General features: G+C 35.6%; 2 pseudogenes; one reads left to right on the forward strand and one right to left on the reverse strand.

The window, feature by feature from the left end:
• The first annotated feature begins 3,096 nt into the window (after positions 1-3,096).
• LOC100398818 (peptidyl-prolyl cis-trans isomerase FKBP2 pseudogene) lies at positions 3,097-3,870 on the forward strand (annotated as a pseudogene).
• Positions 3,871-3,876: 6 nt separating this feature from the next.
• LOC100399179 (kelch-like protein 11 pseudogene) lies at positions 3,877-4,950 on the reverse strand (annotated as a pseudogene).
• Positions 4,951-10,672: the final 5,722 nt, after the last annotated feature.

The raw sequence follows: 10,672 nt of genomic DNA on the forward strand, positions 1-10,672 counted from the left end.
CAAGAAACTGTTACAGAGCCTTGGCCACTGAAAGCATCCATAGTGAAAGCTAGGTGACCATAAACTATACACATAAAAGTCATGTCACTGAGGGGAAAAAGTTTAAAATAACCCAGTCAAATAAAAAATAAATTCAGAAATAATAAGAGGAAATAGTGTACCCAACTGAGAAGGAACCAGAAAAAAGCAATTCAGGCAATATTTAAAAAGACTTCTATAACATACCCAAAATATCACATTAATGTTCCAGTAGTGAATCCAAACCAAAATGAAATTTTTGAAATGCCAGAAAAAGAATTCAAAATGTTGATTATTAAGTTGCTTAACGAGGTCTATTAAAAAGTTGAAAACCAACATAATGATTTCAAAAAAAGCAATTCGGGGTATTAATGAAAAATTTTTAAAGAGTTAGATATTTAAAAAAAAAAACAAAAAGAACTTCTGGAAATAAAAAGCATATTTAGAAAATAACAACATTCAGTGGAAATTTTTAACAATAGATTAGACCAAGCAGAAGAAAGAATCTCAGAGCTTGAAGACAAAGCTTTTGAAGTAGTCCAAGCAGACAAAAATGAGAAAAAGAATAAAAAGAAATTAATAAAGTTTCTTAAAAATATATAAGATTATGTAAAACATCCAAATATAAGAGCCATAGGTTTTCCTTAAGGAAAAGAAACAGCAAAAAGTTTTAGAAATTGTAGTTGAAGGAATAAATGAGGAAAACTTCCCTAGTCTTGGTAGAAGTTTAGACATCCAAATATAAGAAGTTTAAAGAACTCCTGGGAGATTTATGGCAAAACAAAGACATCATCAAGGCATATACTCATCAGCTATCTACAGTTGATGTGAAATAAAGAATTTTAAGAGCAGTGAGAAAAAGCATCTAACAAAGGAAAATTGATCAGACTAACAGTAGAGTTCTCAGTAGAAACTTACAAGCCAGAATAGATTGAGGTCCTGTCTTTAGTATCCAGGAAAACTAAGTTTCATTACTAAGGGAAAAATAAAGTATTTCTCAGACAAGCAAGTCCTGATGGAGTGTGTCTCCAAGAGACCAGTCATATAAGAAATGCTACAAGCAGTTCTAAATAGCTAAACAAAGGTTGATATTCTCAAGTACAGAAACAATTGAAAGTATAAAACTCACAGGGCTTATAAAATAGTAACACAATGAAGAAAACAAAGCAACTAGGTAACACACAAAGTGATGACAGAAATGGTATCTCACATATCAATATTAAATTGAATGTAAATAGTCTAAGTGCCCTACTTAATAGATATAGATTGGCAAAATGGATTAAAAAACATAAGCCAATGTCTTCTATCTTCAGGAGACATACCTAACTCATAATGATTCTTACAGACTCAAGATAAATGGGTGGAAAAAGTATTTCATGCAAATAAAAACAAAAAAAAAATGAGCAGGGGTAGCTATCCTTATACCAGATAAAACAGACTGTATAGGAGCAACAGAAAAAAAGACAAAGCAGGTAATTATATAATGCTAAGGGGAACAATTCAACTAGAAAATATAACAATCCTAAATACATGTGCACCTAATTCCAGAGCTCCGAAATTCATAAAACAAATATAACAGACCTAGAAAAAGAATTAGACAGCAACACAATAATAGTAGGGAATTTCAATATTCTACTGACAGAACTAAACAGATTATTGAGGAAGAAAATCAATAAAGAAACACTAGACTTAAACTAAATTCTAGTACAAATGGATATAACAGACATTTATAGAACTTTCTACCCCTAAACAAGAATATGCATTCTTTTCATCAGCACATGGGACATTTTCCAAGGTAGACCATATGATAGGCCATGGAACAAGTCTCAGTAAATTTAAATAAATCAAAATCATATAAAGTGTCTTCTCAGACCACAGCAGAATAAAACCAGAAATCAATTCCAAGAGGAAGCCTCAAAACTATACAAATACATGGAAATCAGCAATCTGCTCCTGAATGATCTCTTAGTCAACAATGAAATCAAGACAGAAACTAAAAACTGTTTTGAAATGAGTTACAGTGATGAAAGTTATCAAAAGTTCTGGGATACAGCAAAAGCAGTGCTAAAAGGAAAGTTTATAGTGTTAAACATCTACATCAAAATGGCAGATCACAAACTGTCAACCTAATGTCACATTTCAAGGAACTAGAGAAACAATAACCATGCAACTCAAAACAAGCATAAGAAAATAAACAACAAAGATCAGAGCAAAGTTAAGTGAAACTGAAACCCAAAAAGCAATACAAAGGATCAATGAAACGAGAAGTTGGTTATTTGAAAAGTTAAAAAAATAAAATAATAGATCATTAGCTGAATGTACCAGAAAAAGAAGAGAGAAGATTCAGATCTCAAACAGAAATGAAAAGGCAGACATTACAACTGATATCATAAAATATAAAAGACTATTTGAGACTACTATTTTCTTTAGTAGTCTCTTACTCTGTTGCTGGGGCTGGAATGCAGTGATGCAATCACAGCTCATGGCAACCTTGACCTCCTGGACTCAAGCAACCCTCCCACCTCACCATCCCGGGTAGCTGGGACTAGAGACATGTGCCACCACATCTGGCTAATTTTTATTTTTTTTAATTTTTGGTAAAGGTGGAGTCTCCCTATGTTGTCTAGGCCTGTGTTGAACTCCTTGGCTCAAGTGATTCTCCTGCTTTGGCCTCCCAAAGTGCTGGGATTACAGATATGAGCCACCTCGCCCAACTGAGACTACAATGAACACCTCTATGCACACAAACTAGAAAACCTAGAGAAAATGGATAACTTCCTGGAAATATACAACCCCCTAAACTTGGATCAGGAAGAGGTAGAAATCTTGAACAGACCAATAACAAGCAGCGAGATTTAATCAATAATAAAACGTATCCCCACAAAATAAAGTCCAGGACCACAATTTACAGGTGCAAAAGTATAGAATTAAGTATCCATCAGCCGATGATGGAATAAACAAAACGTGGCGTATCTATGTGTAGGTACCATAGAGCTGGGTCGGAAGCAGAGAGGGCGGAGCGCAGGCGCTGGGGGCGGGGCATCAGCCGTAAGTCGGTCGGGGTCTGTGCCCAGAGACATGAGGCTGAGCTGGGCCCAGGTCCTGACAGTACTGTCCATCCGCCTGAGCGCTGTGGCCACAGCCACGGGGCCGAGGGCAAAAGGAAGCTGCAGATCCGAGTCAAGAAGCGGGTGGACCACTGTCCCATTAAATCTCGTAAAGGCTATGTCCTGCACTTGCACTACACGGGGAAGCTGGAAGATGGGACGGAGTTTGATAGCAGCCTGCCCCCGAGCCAGCCCTTTGTCTTCTCCCTTGGCACAGGCCAGGTCATCAAGGGCTGGGTCCAGGGGCTGCTGGGGATGTGTGAGGGGGAAAGTTCAAGCTGGTGATCCCATCCGAGCTGGCGTATGGAGAGCGGGGAGCTCCCCCAAAGATTCCAGGCGGTGCAACCCTGGTGTTCCAGGTGGAGCTGCTCAAAATTTAGCAACGATCCGATCCGAGCTGTAGTCAGACTGGGGAAGGGCAGGGGAGAGGCCTCCATTTAACCAGACTGTTAAAAAAAAAAAAAAAAAAAATTAGAAGACCCTCCTCAAAAATATGATTTTCCCATTTGCCTTTAATAAGATCTTATTTAGCTAGCACAAAAAAAAAAAAACAAATATTGCAAGCTAACAAAATGACCATGTATTGAACTGAATTTCCCATTCTTTACTTTTTAACTATATTTCCTTTATATGGGGTAATAACCAGTTCATGTAGAAAATAAGTTATTGGCACACTTTTAAAATAACAGCCTGCATAGCTTCAGCTTCACGAAACGAGTATAACTGTTTTAAGTTGCGCGCTTGAGAGAGCCTAGCATTCAATCCAAGAGCTTGGCACTCGCCGCATGTTCAGGGTGTGACGATGGATCTCTTACATCTGTCTGAGGCGGTCCTTCTGCCACATTGGATTTGGAGGCATGGGATATCTCTGTGTGCAGTGAAATTACCGGTATGGGATCCTCACGTGACAAGCAGTGGCTCTACAACGAGGTTGTGGCGTAGTAGGAAGAAGCATCCATCTCTTCCTCTCCGCACAGTATCGGTAGGCTTCTTTCTGATACTGTTTATCAATATCATCACTGTTTTTCCAGCCTCCAGTAATGAAGACATCATCTTTGTAATAGCAAATGGCTGCTCCTTCGATGCTTAGGACTTCCGGAGGCAAGCTTTCAAAGATCTCATCAGCCACTTGGCTGGCAATTTTTCTTACTGCCTCTTCGTTTTCTAAACAATAACTCTGGGGACAACATGATGCTGCCTGATAAGTTTGAATTGACCACAGACATTTAGAAACAGCAGTAATTGTCAATAAGTGGCAAAGATTGTATATCTTGCCACTCTCGAGCTCTGTATTATAGCAAGTAATTACAGCCTTTAGTCCATCTTCAGTGTCTCGGTTCACAGGAGTGCGGGCAGCAATGTATACAAACCGGTCTTCAATGCCTAGTGCTTTGACAACTCGAAGAATCTTTGGTGCGGATTCCAAGTTGTGCCATTTATCAAGCTCAGGATGTCCTCCAATGCTATAGAGCTTCCCTTTGATTTCTGTTAGCCCAAAAGAATGCTATCTTGTCATCAGACTACAAACATGTTCCCAAGTATTCAAATTCAGGTTATACTTTTCTACGGTTTTAGCAAACCCTGGCTCCGTTGATCCTGCAAAATACAAGTAGAATTCTGTTACTGCAACAGCATGTCCATCGAGGTGATTATGAATATATGGCAGGTCTACCCATCTGTCCTCATCAACGAAATATCCCACACATTCACTTAAATAGTCTTCTCCTTCTGACACACCTCCAGTAACCATGATCTCATTCATGTTTTGCCCATAACAAGGCAGTAGTGAGACATGAAAAGTGGGGTGCTGGAATGTGCACTCCATGTTTTATTTCTTGCTTAAAAATTTACATATAATTTCATAATAAACAAGTTTTCACTATAATTTAGGGCATATTAGTTCTCCAATGGATATTTTATGCATACAGAAACTCAGATATGTTTAACTGAAATGCAAGAAGAAAGTTGATAAAATTCTTATGAACAGAGTAATTGGAATCAGTATCTGTTTAAACATTAAAAGATAACTCCACAACCCATCTTGGAAACTTTTGAAATAAACTTAAGTGCAATAAACCAAAAAAAGTTAACCCCACAATAAAATTAAAATTGGTTTTATAATAAAAGTTTTGGAGTCAAATGATTATAAACTATACACATTCCTCCTCTCCGGCAAGTATACACAAAGCTTCCCCTACTCCAATGTGATGCTGTAAAATCATACATGCATCCCGAACTCTTATGTAATTGAAATTTCTTTTTGTAGTATCACCCATTACTTTAACATATCAGAGAAATTTACATAACAGCCGGGGGAGAAGAAATAAGACATAAGAGGTGCTTCGGTACCACCCATATTATCTACTGAGACCACAGTGTGGGCAAGGGAGTGCAGATTCATTTAAAAATATTTTAAATATCTTACATAGCAAATTATAAGAATATTGCCATAAAATTCATCAGTACCCGGAAGTTTAAGAATGATTGTCTAGACAAGTTTTAGACATGCCTACCTAATATTTATGCCCCACTTTCTACTTGCCAATGAAAGCTATTTAGTAAGTAATACCTTTTTTATTTCCCTTTCTCATATTCTTTTGCAGGCATGCCATTTGAACATATTTGATAACAATGAGATGGTATCAAATCTGGTTGAGCATTTGTCTGGAAAGATTGTTCTCTTTCAACGAAATCAAACAGACTTTCTCGGACCACTCTTCCTTGTCTCTTCTTTTTCTGAATAACGACATGTTCTCCAAAGCTCTAGTAGCCACCTTCAAACACTTAGATAAAAGCATGAGGTTGAAATCATTAAAATAAGTTAAAAATGGTGTAGTAAAAATATGACCAAAGATCCTTTATCCCATGTTTAAGAAATGATCTGCTTCATCTACTGCCATCTCTCAACTTACTCTCACTTGAAGTAAAAAAATACTTCAGTCATTCTTAGCTTTATTTACTGTTTAACTGCAGCACTCTTAACTGATTGAAAATATGTATCATGAACAAATGCTATTCTCCATACTAATGGACTTGATGGATGAAATCCAGATGGCCATGTTAATAGATGTAGAGGAAATTTTGTTTTAAAAAAGAACAACTTGTAATTTAGAAAATGCAATGTAGGAATAAAGAAAACTTTAAATCTGATAAAGAGCATTAGCTTGAAACCTGAATCAAACATAATTAATCGAGGGATATTCGCAGCAATAGCCTTGAAACTGTAGAGTGTATTTAAACACACAACAGATGCTGTAAAACGTGACTATACCAAAATCACATTTACTCATTAAACTAAATGGATGCTGAATGGGGCATTTACTATTTTTTCTCAGTGTTTTGACAGCAGTTCCAAACTGTAAGAATATTGGAGAACCACACCAGTATTAGAAAGAGATGTGCAGTTAGACACTGGCATGCACAATTTGCTAAACTATAGCCAACCTTCATTAAATTAATTAAAAAACAGCAGACCACATTCCCTAACTGCATAGAAAAGAAAGTCTAGATTATGCACGAACTGTAACTATTTTTTCTTAGTTCTCTCTAGGGTCAAAATGGGAGATTTTCTGGAGCTTCCTGAAATGGAAGTAGGTTGCTGGCATTTCCAGCATTTGTTATGGCCAGCATAACCACCCAGCTGTACAACGCCACAAGGCATTCCTTCAGCTTGTTCAGTGACAATCTCATAAGCTATAAAGTGATTATGCTTTGACATGAATGCATATATTTCCTCTGAGCCAAGCAAATGCCATGAAACATAACTGGAATGTGCTGTCTCGATGTGGTCCCATCCTGGAGAGCTAGCTTCCTGAGCTACCTCTATCTGGAGGGATATTTCCAGAAGGCAGGAGATAAAAGTAGGTTATAAGAGGCTACCAGAGAGTTAACCTTGGGGAATTACAGTGTGTGATTATCAAATCTGGTTGGGCATTTGCATGCATCTAACAGGGGAGATTCTGAAGACTCCATTGACACAGACTCGGAAAACAAACTATTTAGATGCTTGTCACACTCAGAGATATTGACAAGGAAGGCAGGTCTGCAAAAATCCCTACCTAGATATAAAGAATTTTGCTGTCTCTAAGCATGTTTTTTCTCTCAATTAAGGAGGATCTTCTATATCAAAAGAAGAAGAGAAGTGGTAAATAAAACAAAGCCACAAGACAAGCAAAACCTGGGGTTTTAACCAGTCCTCTTAGATGGTGTCCCTAGCTATGACCTCAACTGAAAGGGAGGGAAGAAGCCTTACATTAAATATAAGCTTGAGTTTTTGGGTTAAACTTGGAATTTAAACCCCTGAAGAGTAATAGTAATTATCAAAAATTAACTTATATGTGCAACTGCAAGTGACCGAAGCCAGGGACCTTCCTGAGTTCTTGTTATACAAGGACAGATAAAAGAGGTTTTGACATAACACACATGTTAATGAAAGGAAGAAAAATAAACCAAGTTTTGATAGCATTTAATTCAGTTCAGAAATTTCAAAACCTGGAATAATTTTAACTCCAAATACTTTTGAGAGATTTAAAACATACTAACATGTTAATCTGTTTATTTTGAATAAACAGTATCAGACTTGATTTATATATAAATAATAAAATGTGCATTTAATTTTCTATAGTCATAATCAGAATGAAAGCTAGAACAACACATAGTTACGTGATTCCTAGTTTACTTTTTGCCTTCTAATACATTTAACAAATCATCTATTCTGCCTGGTTTCTTATCTCAAATTCCATATTTCTATTACGGGATTAAATCTTTAATTGGCTCAAGATAGACAATTAAATCATCTAAGCTCACCTTAAAATTTATTGGTGTCATGGGTGAATGTGTGGGATATTTGACTTCAGCAGTCAGCATATGTCAGAGGATTGATATTTTCTTTCACATTCCATCTTTTTAGTCTTATAGTATTAGCGGTTTGGAGTCTTTCTGGTGCACATTTAATAGAGCTATATTAAAGGGATTTCCTTTCTTTCAAGTGTGCTCTGTGATAGTGAAAAATGAGAAATTTTTCAATATCTCATTTTATTGCAAATGTGAATTTTAGGACCACTATGATGAAATAAACAAGGGGACGAGGTTGAGATTATACGGTTGAAAGCTATTTCCAGAGGAAAGAAGAAGGCTATGAGGAGAGGACATGGTTGAAGGGGGAGTTCATGGACTGGCATTGTGATTACCAGGACCAAACGCTTTGAATGACACAACTAGGTTTGTGAGTAAAATCAGACTTTCTTCTGGTTTCTGAGTGTGACATGTTCACTGAAAGGCATTTGAAATAATTACAGGATAATTATTTTAATCAGGAGTCCATTCACTTTCATAATGGATTTTGAATTACTAAATCCTATTTCTGAATTTTACCCCTCTGGTCAAATATAAAATGACTAGGGAAATTATTTTCACTGCTGAGGTTTACTAGAGGTATTCCCTGAACTTTGCTACCCATTCAGAAGATCTCGCCCTCTCAATTATTGGCTGTGTCTGAGAGAAGCCTCTGGTGTTGTCATGAAAGCTGCCATGATCTCTAAGTGGAAGAAATGCATATTCACCAAATGACGAGAGCAAAGCAAATGATGTTTTGATTAGGACTGTACAACAACTTAACCCACTCATTTACAGTGGCTGCTCAAATTGATGAGCTGAAATGTTCATATGTCGATATCAACTCTGCCCTGGTTGGTTTTTATTCCAGGGTATTTGCAGAGTTCCCACTTTCAAATTCATGTAGGGAAAATAATCCCCGTCACGACGCCTGGCATTGTTTTGACCTATCACTTCCCTCAGCCTTTGACTGTAATTTGTTTTTCTTTCTAACTTGTTCAATTTGGAACAAGCCTCTTCGTGGTGTTTCTCCATCGTAAAAAGCAACATGCAATGCAATACAAATCTTTCCACCACTCACTCCATGAAGCATGCACTGTATTATAAAACAGGCAAGTTGCCAGTGATCAACATCCAATAGCCTATTATTTATTGATGTTTAGCATTGATATCAAATAATGAGTAAATACATTATTTGGTAGTTAACCATATTTTCTTGCTGATGAATACTAAATTTTTCAGAAGACTTTGATAACCAAAAATATATAATATTCTACTTGGTTAAAAATTTTGGTTCACTTTGAAAAATCATAACAATTATTATAATTTTCAATTATTTTGAAAGGATAAATGGTTCATTGGACTAAACAACTTGCCTTTTTCCTCTTCAAATAATTTCATTTCTCCAATATATTTGGGAAATATATTTGGAAGTTGTATACTAGAGCGATGGATAATGATGTCATTCATCTCCTGATTGATTCATATTTAATAATTATGGTACTTATGCTTATTAAAGGAATTTGACTTCCCTCATCTATTACTGTCCTATTTTTAAAAACCTAGATTCTAAAATCATTTTGATCAACCTCCAACCATGGGCAAATTATTTCATACTTGGCTTTATGTACCTACTAAAAGACATGCTACATAGTGAAAACTGTCATCCAGTATTTTTTCTGAAAATATGTATTCCAACTATAGTAAGTTACCAGTGGATCCAACATGCCATGTTATTTAAAATTAAAGACGTAGTTTAGTCAATAATTTTTAGAATTCAAGATTAGAGATGGATCAGTCTACACTATTGAGTTTATTACATCAAGTCAATGGGAGAATAAGTAAAAGGGTTTTTTGGTTCTGAAAAAAAAAGAGGGACAAAAAGATGTCTGGTTTTTACTTAGATGAAACCTTTAAACTGCTCAAGATATGGTCTTCATTGATTTAAAAATAAAACCTAAAGTATTACATTATATATTCCTAGTTAAGTATACATAAATGTGCTGGATTTAAAACATTAAGTTAACTTTATTCTTATGTATGACCAGTTTAAATATAAATACAAATAAAAACAATTCTTACATTAAAAGATTATTTCTTTTGGTATTTACATAGCCAATTTATATTATTTAATTAACTACAGGAGGATCCTTTCTGTAGATTTTGCAATTTGTTTCTCAGTTTAATACAGTATATTTTAATTAAAATGTAGTTTCTATTCATTGGTAAATATTGCATTATTCATCACTAGGGTACAGGATCTAAAAACATGTAACATTTTAAAATAGCAATGTTGTCACATACTTTAGGGGCTTGATATTAAGTAGAATGTGTTTGTTTAATAATAGTAAAGGGAAAGAAAAGTATTTGTTTTTCTAGCCTAATTTGTTTTTGATATTCATAGTAAAAACCTCCTTTGGCTTCTATGATAAATATATAACATATTTATCAGCTGCCTTCCTTAGAGTATAAAGTAAAGCAAAGAATCTTGCCATGTCCCTAATCTAAAGTAAACCTGATCATAAGCCAAATTATTCTGAAGTGCCTGCTATATTTGGATCTTAGAATATTTGCCAAATGTGTAACTTGCCTTAACTGTGTATACTGTATAGTCAAATGTCAAGAGTGTAGTTTCATTACTAAAAACCTTGGCTTTATGCCTTATCTTGCAATTGAGTGCAGACTTAACATGTAAGAAATGTATTTTGTATAAT

This window comes from Callithrix jacchus, chromosome 21 (genome assembly GCF_049354715.1).
Source record: "Callithrix jacchus isolate 240 chromosome 21, calJac240_pri, whole genome shotgun sequence".
Classification (NCBI taxonomy): Eukaryota; Metazoa; Chordata; class Mammalia; order Primates; family Cebidae; genus Callithrix; species Callithrix jacchus.